The sequence below is a fragment of the Grammomys surdaster genome, unplaced genomic scaffold (assembly GCF_004785775.1).
Source record: "Grammomys surdaster isolate TR1022 unplaced genomic scaffold, NIH_TR_1.0 373, whole genome shotgun sequence".
In the NCBI taxonomy this organism is placed as follows: domain Eukaryota; kingdom Metazoa; phylum Chordata; class Mammalia; order Rodentia; family Muridae; genus Grammomys; species Grammomys surdaster.
The window spans coordinates 11165553-11179663 of NW_021604792.1; positions in this window are offsets into that span (position 1 = coordinate 11165553).

The window sequence follows — 14111 nt, forward strand, 5'->3', positions numbered from 1 at the left end:
GTGTGTGTGTGTGTGTGTGTGTGTGTGTGTGTGTGTGTGTGTATAAACACACATATATATATATGATCTTAGTGACTTGGCCTTAAAAACCTTGCAAAATAAAATGAACTGAATTTAACTGGCAAAACAAGAACATGAAATGTATACCCCACTTCTCGGTTTTCTCCTGGTAATCTTTCCTACATATAAAGACAAATGAAGTGATGTTTAATATTGTTAGGTTTATCTTAATTATTTTCAGGTTGTATTTTCAAATTGAAAATATTTAATACCCAGCTACTCATTTTACCTTTGACCCAAATACAATTAAGTATTTTAGAAGAGAATTTTACAGCCAGTTGAGACAGATCTGGGGATTAAAATGGTAATAGTGATGTTTTCTGAGTAACCTTCAGTTTTGTTTTTATAGATGTATACAGTCTCAGCTAGTTAAAGGGTAGTTCTTCAGTCCATTGGCAATGTATGCAGTACATGAAAAATAAAAGATGAAATGTTGGTTAATCAGCTCTTAGGATTTTTAAAATGTTAGTAGTTTACATTAGAATCCCAAGTGTATTGGGAGCAGGAGAGATGGTTCAGTGGTTAAGAACACTGGCTGCCCTTCCAGAGGACCAGGGTTTGATTTCCAACACCCACATGACAGCTCAAGAGTATCTGTAACTCCAGTTCCAGGGGACCTAATATCCTCTTCTGACCTCTACTGAGTACTGCATGCTCACGGTGGTCATACATACATATAGGTAGAACACTCACACAAATAAAAAAAAAATCATATGAAACTACAAAATGTGTCTATTTTCACAATTTTACTATTGATTCTCAGAAGGCTCTTTCAAATGTTGTACACAGGTGCATTTGTAAACTAACATTCAATCAGATAAAAGTACTTTTAAGTTGCTTCAACCAGACAAAAGACAGTGTTAAAAGACCACATTTTCTCATATAGCTACTTCAAATGTTTCTTGTACTGTTCTGATTTTTAAGGTTGGATCTCTTTGGATTTTTAATGGATTTCAGTAATGGAGAAGATTTCAGAGTAGTAAAAGACAAGCAATATGCCCACTGCTTCAGGTGTTTTCTTCCTATTGGGAAGTAAACTGCACTTTACCTCTGACGTCATGTCCACCACCACACTGCATCTTAAAGTTATCAGTACCTTCCCAGTTAGGTAATTCTTCCTAGAGTTTATACCCAGAGTTATATGCCTCTCAAAACACAGTTCCTCATTTTCCCCAGTCATTAGAATTTAAAACAGACTATAAAGTTAAGTTTTATTTCTTCTATTTCTAATTTCTATTATTATATATAAGTCAATGAATAAAAACCAGAAATAGAGTATTGACCTAGTTTTAACTAGACATAATTTACAACCAAACATTAGAAACTTACTTGTGCAGCTTGAACTTTTAAAAGGAAGGAGTATTTTGTTTTGTATTGTTTGGTTAATTTTTAAGTAAATGGTTACCTACAAAACAAATACCAAAGATCATCTGACTGAGACTGGCTGATTCCTGTGCCAGGAACCTTTCTTCACTCTTAAGTTTCCTTCCAGGGTACAGTGAGCTGAGCTCTCTGCAGCTCACAAGTCCAGCACCATGAGGTGACAGCTTCAGTTTCATTGTTTTACACACAGTGAGGGTGGGGCAAAGAGGGACACAAGTGCCAAAATAAGTGTATTAAGGTGAGTTTTCACAGTGTCACAATGTTATATCCCTTCACTTCTGTCCAGCTGTCAGCCTGTTGTAGTCTTTGGAAGAAAGTCCAGTTCCTTAGAAAAGATGTTGAATTATTAAACAGTGACCATAGTTTAATTCTCTGCTCTTCCATAGATGGGTTTCACATTTTGCTCCAAGGTTTAGATGTCATATCGTCTCACGCTCATGAGCACCTTGTTTGCAGCTGACATTGTGCTGTCTTGGGATGCTGGAGCGCATCCTGAAAGTTCAGAGATGGAGCCCAAGGAAAGGATGCAACTCTCTGTGCAGCCTCTTTTTCATAAGGGCACCCATCCCTATTAATAGGGCTTTGCCCTCAGGACTTGATCATTTCCCAAAGACTCACCTCTCAATATCAGGATCTTGGTGAATGACAGCAGGGGGTAGAGAGTTAATCAGCAAATAGATTTGGAAGGACCAGAGCAAATAGTAATGTTGTTTTAGTCTCAGGTAGACACCAGGTAAGGGAGACAGACACCACTCAACACGATAATGTAGGCATGGATAGAGAGAGATTTTAAGAGAGTCTTGGGGATCCTGATGGTGTTTGGGGATCCTGATTTCAAGTAGCACTCCTACTGGAGAAGCTGTTCTTTATAGGTCAACATGATCTCTAGCCATAGAAAAGGCCCCAGTTAGACCAGACTGATTCTCAGACTAATGGAACCATTACTCTCCAATGGCTTGGATACCCCAAAGGGCAGCACTCCTCTACCTTAATTACCCCAGAGCAATCACAGACCATCTCAGCAATGAGAATAGACTGGGAACAGCCTGGCAAAAATGAAGCTATTTTAAAGAGACATTAGTCTAGTCATATATAAGATTATTGAAATATATTATACCCCTCCAAATGGAAGTTTCCCCCAGGAATCTCATGCTGGGAGAAAGAAAAGCCATTGACTAGAATTTGTAAGATGATCAGATTTCCAACAGTTCCAACAACTTGTTTCATGATGTTCCATGAGACTGAAACCAATATAAAGATGATGGTGTGGAGGACCACACATCGACTGAGATTTAGGAGACATACATATCTAGGCCCTCTATTTAAACTTTGATCTTTACTTCAGGACTCTGAAGACCTAACTTGAGGGATTTGCTGGAGCTATTAGTTCCTCTTTCCCAAAGTGGCCACTTTGAATAAATCTCCGTTCTTTGCTTTCTGCTATTGACTTGGCTCTTTTAATTGGCTGTTGAGGATGGGCTGCCAGAACTGACATGGAACAAAGGTTGTGATCCCAAGTTTGATAACAAAATGGCAGTCATGGAGGAACAAAGGCACACTTTGGGATGCTGACCACTCACAGCTGGCCCCATGTAAAGAGGAGGAATGGATGTTCCCTGTAGTTGCTGAAGTAATTTCCTCCAGGGACATTTTCCTCTTCCTACTTTATCATAGACTGCTTTTACTCCCACTTGGTGAAACTGAGAATTGGCTTCAGACCCTGTTTAGGATTTTTAAGAAAATCTGACTCATGGTAAGTATCCTTTTAATCAGTGAACTTTGGGCTTTGGTTTCCTGTTTGTCTTTGGACTTTTCTGGACAGTTTGGGGTTCTTTTGAACCAGTGTGGAATTGCCATCTGGTGATTGGCTTTATCTTTAGGTATTCTTCTGTTGAAATGTACCAGAGTATTGTAAAACAGAAACAGTGATGGTGACCGAGAAAGCAGCCTTCCACCTTGCACAGAAATACACAGGTATTCTGCTGAGTCTCTTTCTAACAAACTCTGCCACGTTGGTGCCAGCATCTTACTTCCTGTTCTACAACCCCTTCCTTGCCACTTATCTGAGAATCAGAGGATTTAGTCAAGGGCTTATCCTATGAAACCTCCCTGATTCTCTGAAAGACTTGTGCACCAGTTCCCATGTTTGCCCCATGGGCTCTGATTTCTCTTCTCACAGACCCGGCCACTCTTCTGTTGCCTCTCTGTCTGTGGTACTAACTTGCTTCTGATAAGCTTTGCTCCCTGTTCCCATGTAGCCTGCCTCGGCTTCTATTGAATCCCACCTGCCCCTATGCCAAAACTAACAAGCTACCAACTATTATACAATGAGTGAAAACAACTTGGAAGTTTTTTTTAAAGGGCATTCAGGGAGATTAGAAACAACCAAAATTTAAAAAAAAAAAAAAGTACTATTAGTAACCTCAAAAAATCGACAGAACCTCAAAGAAACAGAAAATAGCACCTCTAGAAAATAAAGATAATTGATTACAACCGGAGGAAATGCAGAGGGAAAAAATATCTGCCAAACATAAATGTATACACAGGGAAAATCCAGAAGTGTTAGAGAAAAGGTGGGGGAACAGCCTCCAAAGTTTGGCAGTAGGATAGAATGGGTAAGGGAGGCAGGGGATGCTCACCAAAGGTCTGACATGTATGAGGACTCACAGAAAAAGCAGAGAAAATGGTAGAGTTCTTTTTAAATCCAACTGTACCTTTAAAATCTAAAGGAAATAATCATCCTAGAGATTCATATCAAACCAAGCTAGTCTTTAAGTGTGGAGGTTGGTCAGGACACTGGGGACATGGAGGTCATCCAAGTGTTTTCTTCTCACACACACATTTTCAGGAAACATTCCCAGGGTACAGAAGCCAGCCAAGAAAGGGTAAGGCAAGAATAAAAGAAACAGAACTTAGAGTAATGGAGGGCAAGGGGCATCTACACAATAGTGCAAACGACTAGTATTGTGGATGTGTTAATACTCATGTAGTGCTTTAGGCTGGATCTGCATTATGTTCCTGTGGTAATGAAATGCGGCCATACACATAGCATTGCTATTTAATCACCAATGAAGAAAATGGAACCCAGAATGATCAAGCCACTCTCCCAAGACTGGGACAGAGATTATAAGACAGCCAGAATTTTAACACTAAAAGCCTGGTTTTAGAATTTTAACCATTATAATCTTTCTCCTGTTCCCCACTATATTGATCTAATCAGAATTAATTGTCTCTTGACAAAAATTTGTCTCCTTCCAATTGGACTCATATTTATTTTTGTATTTTCTGCCTGGAGGAGAGAAGAGCTCAACTTTACACTTTCACAGTCATCATGATTAATATCACAGAGGAGGAGTAAGTAGTCAAGCATAAGGAGCAGCTCTTCACCCCCAACCCCTCTACCCCGCATTCTCCAACCCCATATGGCCCTACCCTCACCAAAACCTACATCACCAACTTCCACTCCAGGCTGCTGAGTAGAGACACTTTTTATATGGAAAGTGGAATTCCTGAGCAGTCAAGATTCTTGGAGCATCAGATCCATACATAAGCAGAAATAAGGACAGCGTGAGCATTCACAGGTGAACAGCCAGAAGCTGAAACACAGAGAAGAGCCTTTAATTTGCTCTCTCAAAATTTAAGCTTTCGTCATATAAACTAAAGCAGTGGTGCTTTGGTGTGGTCCAGCAGCCCAGTGGCCATACCACTTCTGTATTTCCTTTCTGCTACTCATCTTCTCATGAGGAACAGATCCAAAGAAGTAATGTTATCCTTTCTCCTTCTTCAAATATTTGCTATTGTCCAATGCAGCACAAAGTCCAAAGTGTTTATTGGTCACATTTATTATCTTTATAAAAACCAATTCCAACTTCTCTTCTAGGATTCATTCCACCTATGTCACACTCAGAATTTCTACTGTTCTCTTATTTATTTACTATTGTCATTATTTTTTAAGTCTTTATCTATCACAGAAAATATCCTTCAATTTGTTCATTTGATTCTTAAATTTTTATTATTTCTCATCTTGAAGTTTGGACACTCGTTTCCTGGTACCCTTTTCAAACATGAAAATTGTGAATAATCCTGAGGTGGCAAATGGTGAAATTCTGGGTTGTTCAAGGTGTGTGTGCCAATGGAAGGATGATGGCCAGCATTACTCAGACAGGGCAAGTCAAATATTTTCCACAGTTAACACTTGATGCTTCCGGAACAACCCATAAATCAATGAAGTTATTTTCCTACTCTGCCTGGTCAAGGGCAGGTTTTCCATTCTGGCCTCTTTATTACTTTCTAGCTAATGTATTTTAAGCAAGGAGTGAGAAAGCAAAACTCATGATCTCCAGACACTGCTAAACAATGAACTGTTTGCTTTCTTTCTAAACTCTGATCTACAACTGCTGTATCTACGAAGTTGACCTTCTACTAAGAATGGTAGAGCTTCATGTATAGAATTAACTTAGCAAGAATCTTCAGTATAGTTCCTAGCCTAGACCTGGACTACAGGCAGACCATAACAGAGCATCTGTGTGTCTGCTGGTTCACCCTCCACAGAGAGCTGCCCACCACAGCTGGATTCACCTCCCTCCTCTCAGCTCTCCACAAAGCAGTCTGTGCTGTCCTCTTGTGAATTGGTATATGCCTGTTTCAGGTCAGGGCTCCCCCACCCATAAGTGTAAACCTCCTCACAGTAATTAAGCTATTCTAAACAGACACTATAGACTCCCATTTAGAACCAAACTGTTGACATGATGTACCCCAAGAAATTGGGAATTTCCCTAGCTCGTGATAGGAGAGGAAAAGGCTAAGGAAGCCTAGTGCTAGCCAGAAGAGGAACTGGTCTCCAGTTCTGAAAACTTGTCAGACTACCACATAGGAAAAACAGGAGTCCATTGATGATGGGTGGACTCCTAGTCCTTTGCCACACATACCTCTGGCCCTCTATTTAAAGCTAAATTCATGTTAGGACATGAAAGATGGACTTTGGGTGTGAGAAGGGGAACCTTCTTGTCCTTCTTTCCAATGTGTTCACACTGAACAAACCTCCCTCCCTTGCCTTTCACTTTTACTTGATTATTAAATTGGCCTATGAAGGGCAGATGTAGAATCTAGGCTGTTATAGCCTTCAGGGCCTAGGTTCTCATCTCCTGCTGACTCCAGTAACATGAAAAGCCTGGGGTTGTCCAGGTCACTTTGTCCTGTGGTATAGATAGGGGCACTCTTTATACAAGCATCACACTAGACTCAGTTCTGAGTGTTTGCAGGAGTTATAGTTTTGACCAATGTGAAGTGAAGTAAAATGAATTGTAGTCACCCAGAGACACTCCAGAGTAAGGACTAGAGGATGTAGCATAACTCTGTGATGTGTTTGTGTGGGTTGAGAAAGGATAGCTGGTGAATCTCTGTTGATTCAAGAAGGGAGACACGGAGAACAATCAGCTAACCTCTTTGTTTCCTGACTGATTTCAACTTGGACACTGCTAAGTATGTTCTTTAAAAAGAGAGATAATTGCCACCATTTTACACATACCCTATAATCTTTACCCTCTCATTGTTTTTATCCAAGATTTTGTGCTGCCCCAGGGAGTGAAAAGCCTTTTTCATTGAATGTCACCCAAGGATTCAAATGTCCATTGCAGCTTCTTTCTAAAACATTGATCACACCATGACATTCATTGCTAATAAGATATTAACCAATTTCTCATTGTTTTCTACTTCAATGTCTAAATTAATCACTTAACACTAGGCCTAACAATGTATCCCTTTTCTTCTCTAATTATACATTTCCTGTTTTCCTTTCATAGTGATGTAAATGGCCTACATAGAAGAAGTTATGAAGAAAGCAAAGATAGATATTTTTCTATCTGAAAAAAGATATTGAGGATGAGGAATAATCACCTCATTTATGCTGTGTCAGAAGCCATCTAGGCGATTTTAAGGTTAGCAAATGACGTTCCAGAAGTGGTCCACCATTTTTACATGATCTGATATGGATGAGCTCTGGGAACCAAGGCTCTGAGATAAAATCCTTCATCCCAAGATTGCTTCTTGTATTGATATGCCTTTCCTGTCATTATTAAATTAATATAATTCCTGGGCATTAGCTTACCCTATTGGGCAAATTTTTCTGCAGATCAATATGCAGACGAACTTTCATGAATTAATGCTGCCTAGGTGAATTAACGATATAGAATTCCTGATTTGATCTTCGGAAGAAAATTTTAAAAGATGATTTTAGTTGTTTTGCTAGAAAGATGTAATAAAGTTAAAATCAAGACTAGAATGTGCCATGCCTCATAATAGTAAGTAAAGGCTGCATTAGTAAGAAATACGATGAGCTTTCATAATTATACCAAAAAGATATAATATAGGCTTAGAACAAAATTGTGTTCAAGGAAAAGCATTCAGGTCCAAGGATGAAGCCACAGGTGTGCCTATGATAAAACAAGGCCATGAGAAACTGTTGCTTTGAACTTATAATGAGCTTATAGAATGAAACACTGCTTTAAACTTAATATCAACATTTTTCTGTGACTCACGCTACCTAATATTTTATCTATGAGGTAATTCTTTCTTACACAGAGAACTTTTTGTATTAAGGCTATAAAAGGCTGAAAGCAATAAAGAAAGGCGATGTAGCCATTTTCTACTTCATCTGGTGTGCCCTTCCCTGGCCTTGAGCAGGTCTGAGAGACCTTGTTTAGCACAACAGACCAAATAATAGGACCTAGGTGGAACTAGCCACCTTGGCTGCATGTCAATAGACACCTAGGTGGAGTCACCCACCTTGGCTGCAAGTACCTCCTGCTACAGGAACTTGAAAGAAGAACTGCCCCTGGGCTTGCCTTGAGACATCGATGGCCATGACCTGTGACCAAGAACGGATTATCCCACCCAACTATCTGGGCTGAAATTAGGAAGGGTTCGGGTGGGGTCTTTCCCTTTAAATTGAAAGCTGAACATTAAAGCATTGAGCCTTGATCAGAGAACTTTGTCTTGGCTTCATCTTTTCTTGCTCTCCGTCCCCTTTTCGTTCCCAGCCCTCTTTTCAGGTGAACCCATTCGACTTGTGGCCGCTGGCCGGCTACAATTTGGTGTGGTGTTTTCTGTATGAGTGGTTTCTTCTTCTTCTTCTTCTTCTTCTCCTTTTTCTTCTTCTTCTTTTTCTTCTTCTTCTTCTTCTTCTTCTTCTTCTTCTTCTTCTTCTTCTTCTTCTTCTTCTTCTTCTTCTTCCTCTTCTTCTCTTCCTGGTTCAAAGAAGGGATAAATCCTTTAGTTAATCCCCTTCCTTTTAACAACTGAGTGTTAACTATCATAAGCCTGCAGCTTATGATAACTTAGTCATGACAACTAAGTGTTATTATAGCAAGCAGCCTTTACTTTCACAAAACTAAATTTTGTCCCCATCCCAACCCCACCAATGCTTCCCTATGGCTTCAATCTAGAGAGAACCAGCACTTGGTCAGGCTCCTGGAGAAGCTGAATAAAAAAGCATAGCTGGGCATCATGGGGGACACCTTCAATTCCAACACACAGAAGGCAGAAGCAGGTAGATCTGTGTGAGTCTAAGGCCAACCTATGTAGTAAGATTTTATCTCAAAACAAACAAACAAGGCTTCTTAAGTTGTCTTACAAATGTATGTCCTCCTATCTCAAGAGTCCAGAAAGACATGCTGTATTGAGATTTTTTTCTCACTTGGTTGCAAGAACACTGGTTTATTGAACTGATTCACTTAGTTTGACTTGCTATTTAATGAGGTCACTCTTGATTGAGATTAAGGCTTTATACATTTCACCAGGAAATTGTTTTTCACATGTAAGAGTTCCTGGGAGAAGCATGTGTCTGCAAAGGAAGATTGACTGATTAGAATTTCCGTGATATGCAGATCCAGAGCCTGAGTACCACTTATCTTACTAGACTTAGTCCCCCAAACCATCATTCATTGCCTCCCCATCCCATGTTGACCTAAAATATTGTTACTAGCAAGATAAAACCAGATTTAACATCCTGCCATCAGATAAAAAAAATCTTTTAAAATGTATGAATTTAACAAACCATAGTTCTACCAACCAAAGGGCTAAGGATGTTCTTTTCCAGGTACACATTTCTTTATTCAACTCATCAGCTTGTTGTGATGGTCCTGTCTCCTGTGTGGCATACAAATCCCTGCTTATCTCCGGATTCCTTCTTTTGTCTTGGTGGAGGACAGTTTTAGTCTATACTCTTCCTTTTGAAGATTTACTGATTTTAATCTCTAACAAAACAATTTCATAGACTATTATGGTTGGTCTTAGTTGCCAGTTTGACTGGATTAAGAGATGTCTAGGACTGTGTCTATGGGGGACTGGGTGATTCCTCAAAGGACTGAAGAGTAGGACAGTGACTACTAGGTGGAGGAAACCTGCTGTGAATGTGGGCAGCACCTTCCATTGTGCTGGTGGCCTGGATGGAAAAAAAATCAAGAAAGGCAACAGAGTGAACAAGCCCCTTCCATTTCTGAGTGTCCAGATGTGGCTGACATCACCTTCTGTCATTTAGACTTTAAACATGGGCTCTTGTTGTGGCAGAGCCTTCAGAAAAGTCATATTGTAATCACCAAAGACCTGAAGAAAAATATGAACTACCAATTTCCTTAAAGATGCAAAATAATATAGTGTAAGTGAAGCATGGTAGTGAAGATCTATATTCCCAGTTATTTAAGGGGACAAAGCTAGAAGGTTGTGTGTTTAAGGCCTGCCTGACCTACAGAGTAAATTTAAGGACAACCTGGTCAACTTGGTGAGACTATTTCTCAAAATTTAAAAAAAAAAAAAGTGAAAGATAAAAATCGACCTGTCCATCTTTTGTTCCCTCTTCCCTTCTCCCTCTCACTCAAGCCCTGCTCGCTCTGGCCCAAAGGTTTTTATTTGTTATATGTAAGTACACTGTAGCTGTCTTCAGATACCCCATATGAGGGCATCAGATCTCATTACAGATGGTTGTGAGCCACCATGTGGTTGCTGGGATTTGAACTCAGGACCTCCAGAACTGAAGTCAGTGCTCGTAACCGGTGAGCCATCCCACCAGCCCCAAACTGTCCATCTTACAACTTCTTCACTGGCTGGCTCTTTGCTATTCTTGGCATGGCATTCCTTAAATGATACGTCTTGCTTTAAAAGATCCTGCTGAACTAATGTTCCGTAAAGCACCATTAACCACTAATAGTAGTGTTACTAGGGAGGAGAAAGTACACTGGTTTCAATGGTAATAAACAGAAAAGGGAACAGGAACCAATGTATAGATGTTTGGGGTGGTGGGATAGAAAGTTACATATGGCTTTCACTCCCTTTCCTAACCAGAGCAAGAGCCTACCTAGACTTAGTAGATTGACAGTGGAGTATGAGTTAAGAGAGACAGTGATTTGAATATGTTCCAAAATGAATACAGCAGTTAGCATAGTAAATGTGGACTTAACGCAAGAGGTCCCAGGAGAGACTGAAGACTGTGAACCTACTTTGGATGAGTGAAGATGTGAGATCTTTCTCTAGCATCATCCAAAGCATAGGCATTGGGATGAAATCACGTTCTTTCACTGAACCAAGACTCGAGATTTAAAAAATAGGTATGAAGCCATTTAAGAAGGGAGTAAGAACTTGAAAACAGTAATGAACATGACTGAGGTTTCTAACATGTCTTAGGTTGAGCAGAGAAAGAAGTTATAGGATTTTCAATATCCATCCACCACCTAACTTTTTCAAGTCAGTATCAGAAAAGCCAATGATATTGGATGGAGCATAGTGTCATACCTCTGTTACCCCAGCTCTTAATCCTTGCTCTTAAGAGGCAGAATTAGTATCCACTTATCAGTGGATGTAAGTCCTTTTGGGTCTGGGTTACCTCACTCAGAATATTTTCTAGTTCCATTCATTTGCCTGCAAAATTCATGATGTTCTCATTTTTAATAGCTGAATAGTATTCCATTGTGTAAACATTTTCTGTATCCATTCTTCAGTTGAGGGCCATCTGGGTTGTTTCCAGCAAAGTACAGAATACCCATGATACAATTCAAAGACCAGACCATATGAAGTTTAAGAAGAAGGAAGGCCCAAGTGAGGATGCTTCAATCACACTTAGAAAAGGGAACAAAATAATCACTGGAGGCAGAGGAAGAGAGGGACCTGGATGTGAGAGGGAAGAGGAAGGGGAAGTGGGGCAGGAACAGGTATGGGGGAGGCAAGAGAGAAACCAAGAGAGCCAGAAGAATGAATGAAAATATGTTGCTGCAAGCGGCTAGAGGGTGGGGGGAGTTTCTAGAAAGTCCCAGAGACCTGAGATGTGAGAAGCTCTCAGGACCCAGTGTGGATGACCTTAGCCAAAATGCCTAATGGTGGGTAGATAGAACCTGAAGAAATCACCTCCAAAATCACTGTCAAAAAGACCCACAGTGGAGAGATGGGGCCACCCATCTACCTTTGAAATTTTTGACCCCAAGTTGTTTCTGTCTAAAAGTACTGCAGGGACAAAAACGGAGCAGAGACTAAAGGAAAGATCATTCAGTGACCAGCAAAAATTGGGATCCATCCTATGGGCAGGCACCAAATACTGACAGTATTACTGATGTGCTTGCAGACAGGAGCCTAGCATGGCTGACCTCTGAGTGGCTCTACCAGCAGCTGACTGAGACAGATGCAGATACTTATAGCCAACCATTGGACTGAGGTTGGGATCTCTATGAAAGAGTTAGGTGATGGACTGAAGAAGCTGAAGGGAAGGCAACCTCATAAGAAGAAAAACAGCATCAACTAACCTGGACCGTTCAGAGCTCCCAGAGACTAAGCCACCAACCAAAGAGCATACATGGGCATGGACACCAAGGCACATATGTAGCAAGGGACTTCCTTGTCTGGCTTCAGTGTGAAAGATGTGTCTAATTCTGTAGAGACTTGATACCTGGGGAAGAGGGATACTGGGGGAGGATGATGGGTGGGTGGGGTAGCACCCTCTCAGAGCCAAAGGGGAGGGAGGATGGGATGAAGAACTCTGGGAGGAGGGCAACATTTGGAAAACAAGTAAATAAAATAATTTAATAATAAAAAATGAGGCAGAATTAGACAGGAAATTGGCAGATCAAGACAAGCCTTGGCTTCATAGAAACTGGGAGACTATTCAAGTCTATACATCAAAGTACTGTCCCAAAAGAAAAGATGAATAATTGAAGGGGAAAAGGTGAAGATTATTTTGTGGACTGAAGAATAACTGGATGGCTTTCTTGGTGGTGGTAAAACAAGCTACACTCACTAGCTTCCCCAGCTCTGGTCTGGGAGTTCCAATCACTAGCTGGTTACACTCACTTACAGTGTTTTTCCCTCAGGGCTTCATTAAACATTACAAGAATGTATTTAATGAGGTGTAGCACTAATCAGTCCCCTCTCCCACCCAATCATCTCCCCAGGGCACCCCAGCTAGGCACCTACAAAACAGATTTCTCAAATACCCCTCTGCAAAGAGTGTTCAGTGAAATCCTTAAATTATTTTTTTAGCTGTTTATCTCAGTCAAGATATTTTTATTGATAAAATAAAGGCACATTTACAATAACATAGCAGACACAAAAAAGGACAAACCAGAACATAATTCTCAGTGAGGGCACTACAGGCCACTGAAGAGCAGGTGACAACAGGAAGAATAACATGCGATGCACGGAATACCTTACCAATCCTGCCTGGGTATTTGTGTTCTTGGAAGTGTACAATGATGCCTAATTTACATATGAGAAAACCATTATTCCAGTATTTGACTAACTTTTCTAAGTAGTTTTTTCCAGAGTACGTCTCACTTTCCTTGATCGTAATGACAGTAGTTTGGAAGGTAGTACATGACCAGGATAGCTTGGCACTCACTTTTGATGCTTCCATCAGAAGATCCAGGCTTAGGGTAGTACTGGGAAATGGAAAGGTGCTCATGACTTCAATGGAGTCAATGCACTTTCAATTATCATTCCACTAGATGGCAGCAAGACCCACCTCAAGAACCAGGATGAGTCACTCTTGACTTTACATGGTGAAGGCTTTACATACTGAGAACAAGAAGGAAAGAAGCAGAGCAATGCTTTCTTTCAGAGCCTAAAAAGAGTGTGTGCATGTGTGTGTGTGATGTGTGTATGTGTGTGTTTGTGTGTGTGTGTGTGAGAGTGTGAGTGTGTGTGTATGCAGGACAAAGCACTGAAAAGTTGCTAGGACCACTTTTGCACTCTATACAAAGTCTCACCCTTGTGGGTAAGACCAAAATGATAGAAAGTTTTTGACATGTGGCACATACTGTGATAGAGTCTCTTTACTCATATCAGCAGCACCCCTGGCTGTGCCATCTGTAAGTCCAGGTGGGGATTATGCAGTGTACAAGGTTGTCCTCATGGTTCAGCATAATGGTGGTTGTTCCCTAGAAGGAAAGATGCACGGATTTGATGCACTGACGTCAAGGGCTATGCACAAAGTGTGCTTCCCTTCAAGAATACCACAGTCAAGCAGAAGGAAGAGTAATTTGCAGGATCACAGGGTTAAAGGAACTTTATATGTACGCCATAGTTGAAGAAATTCAAGACACCTTAATGTTCTATGCTTTGGTAGCAATCAATAAGCTAAAGGTGAGCTGCAAACTTTGAACTTTGAAGGAGTTAAAATTCAATTAGAAATT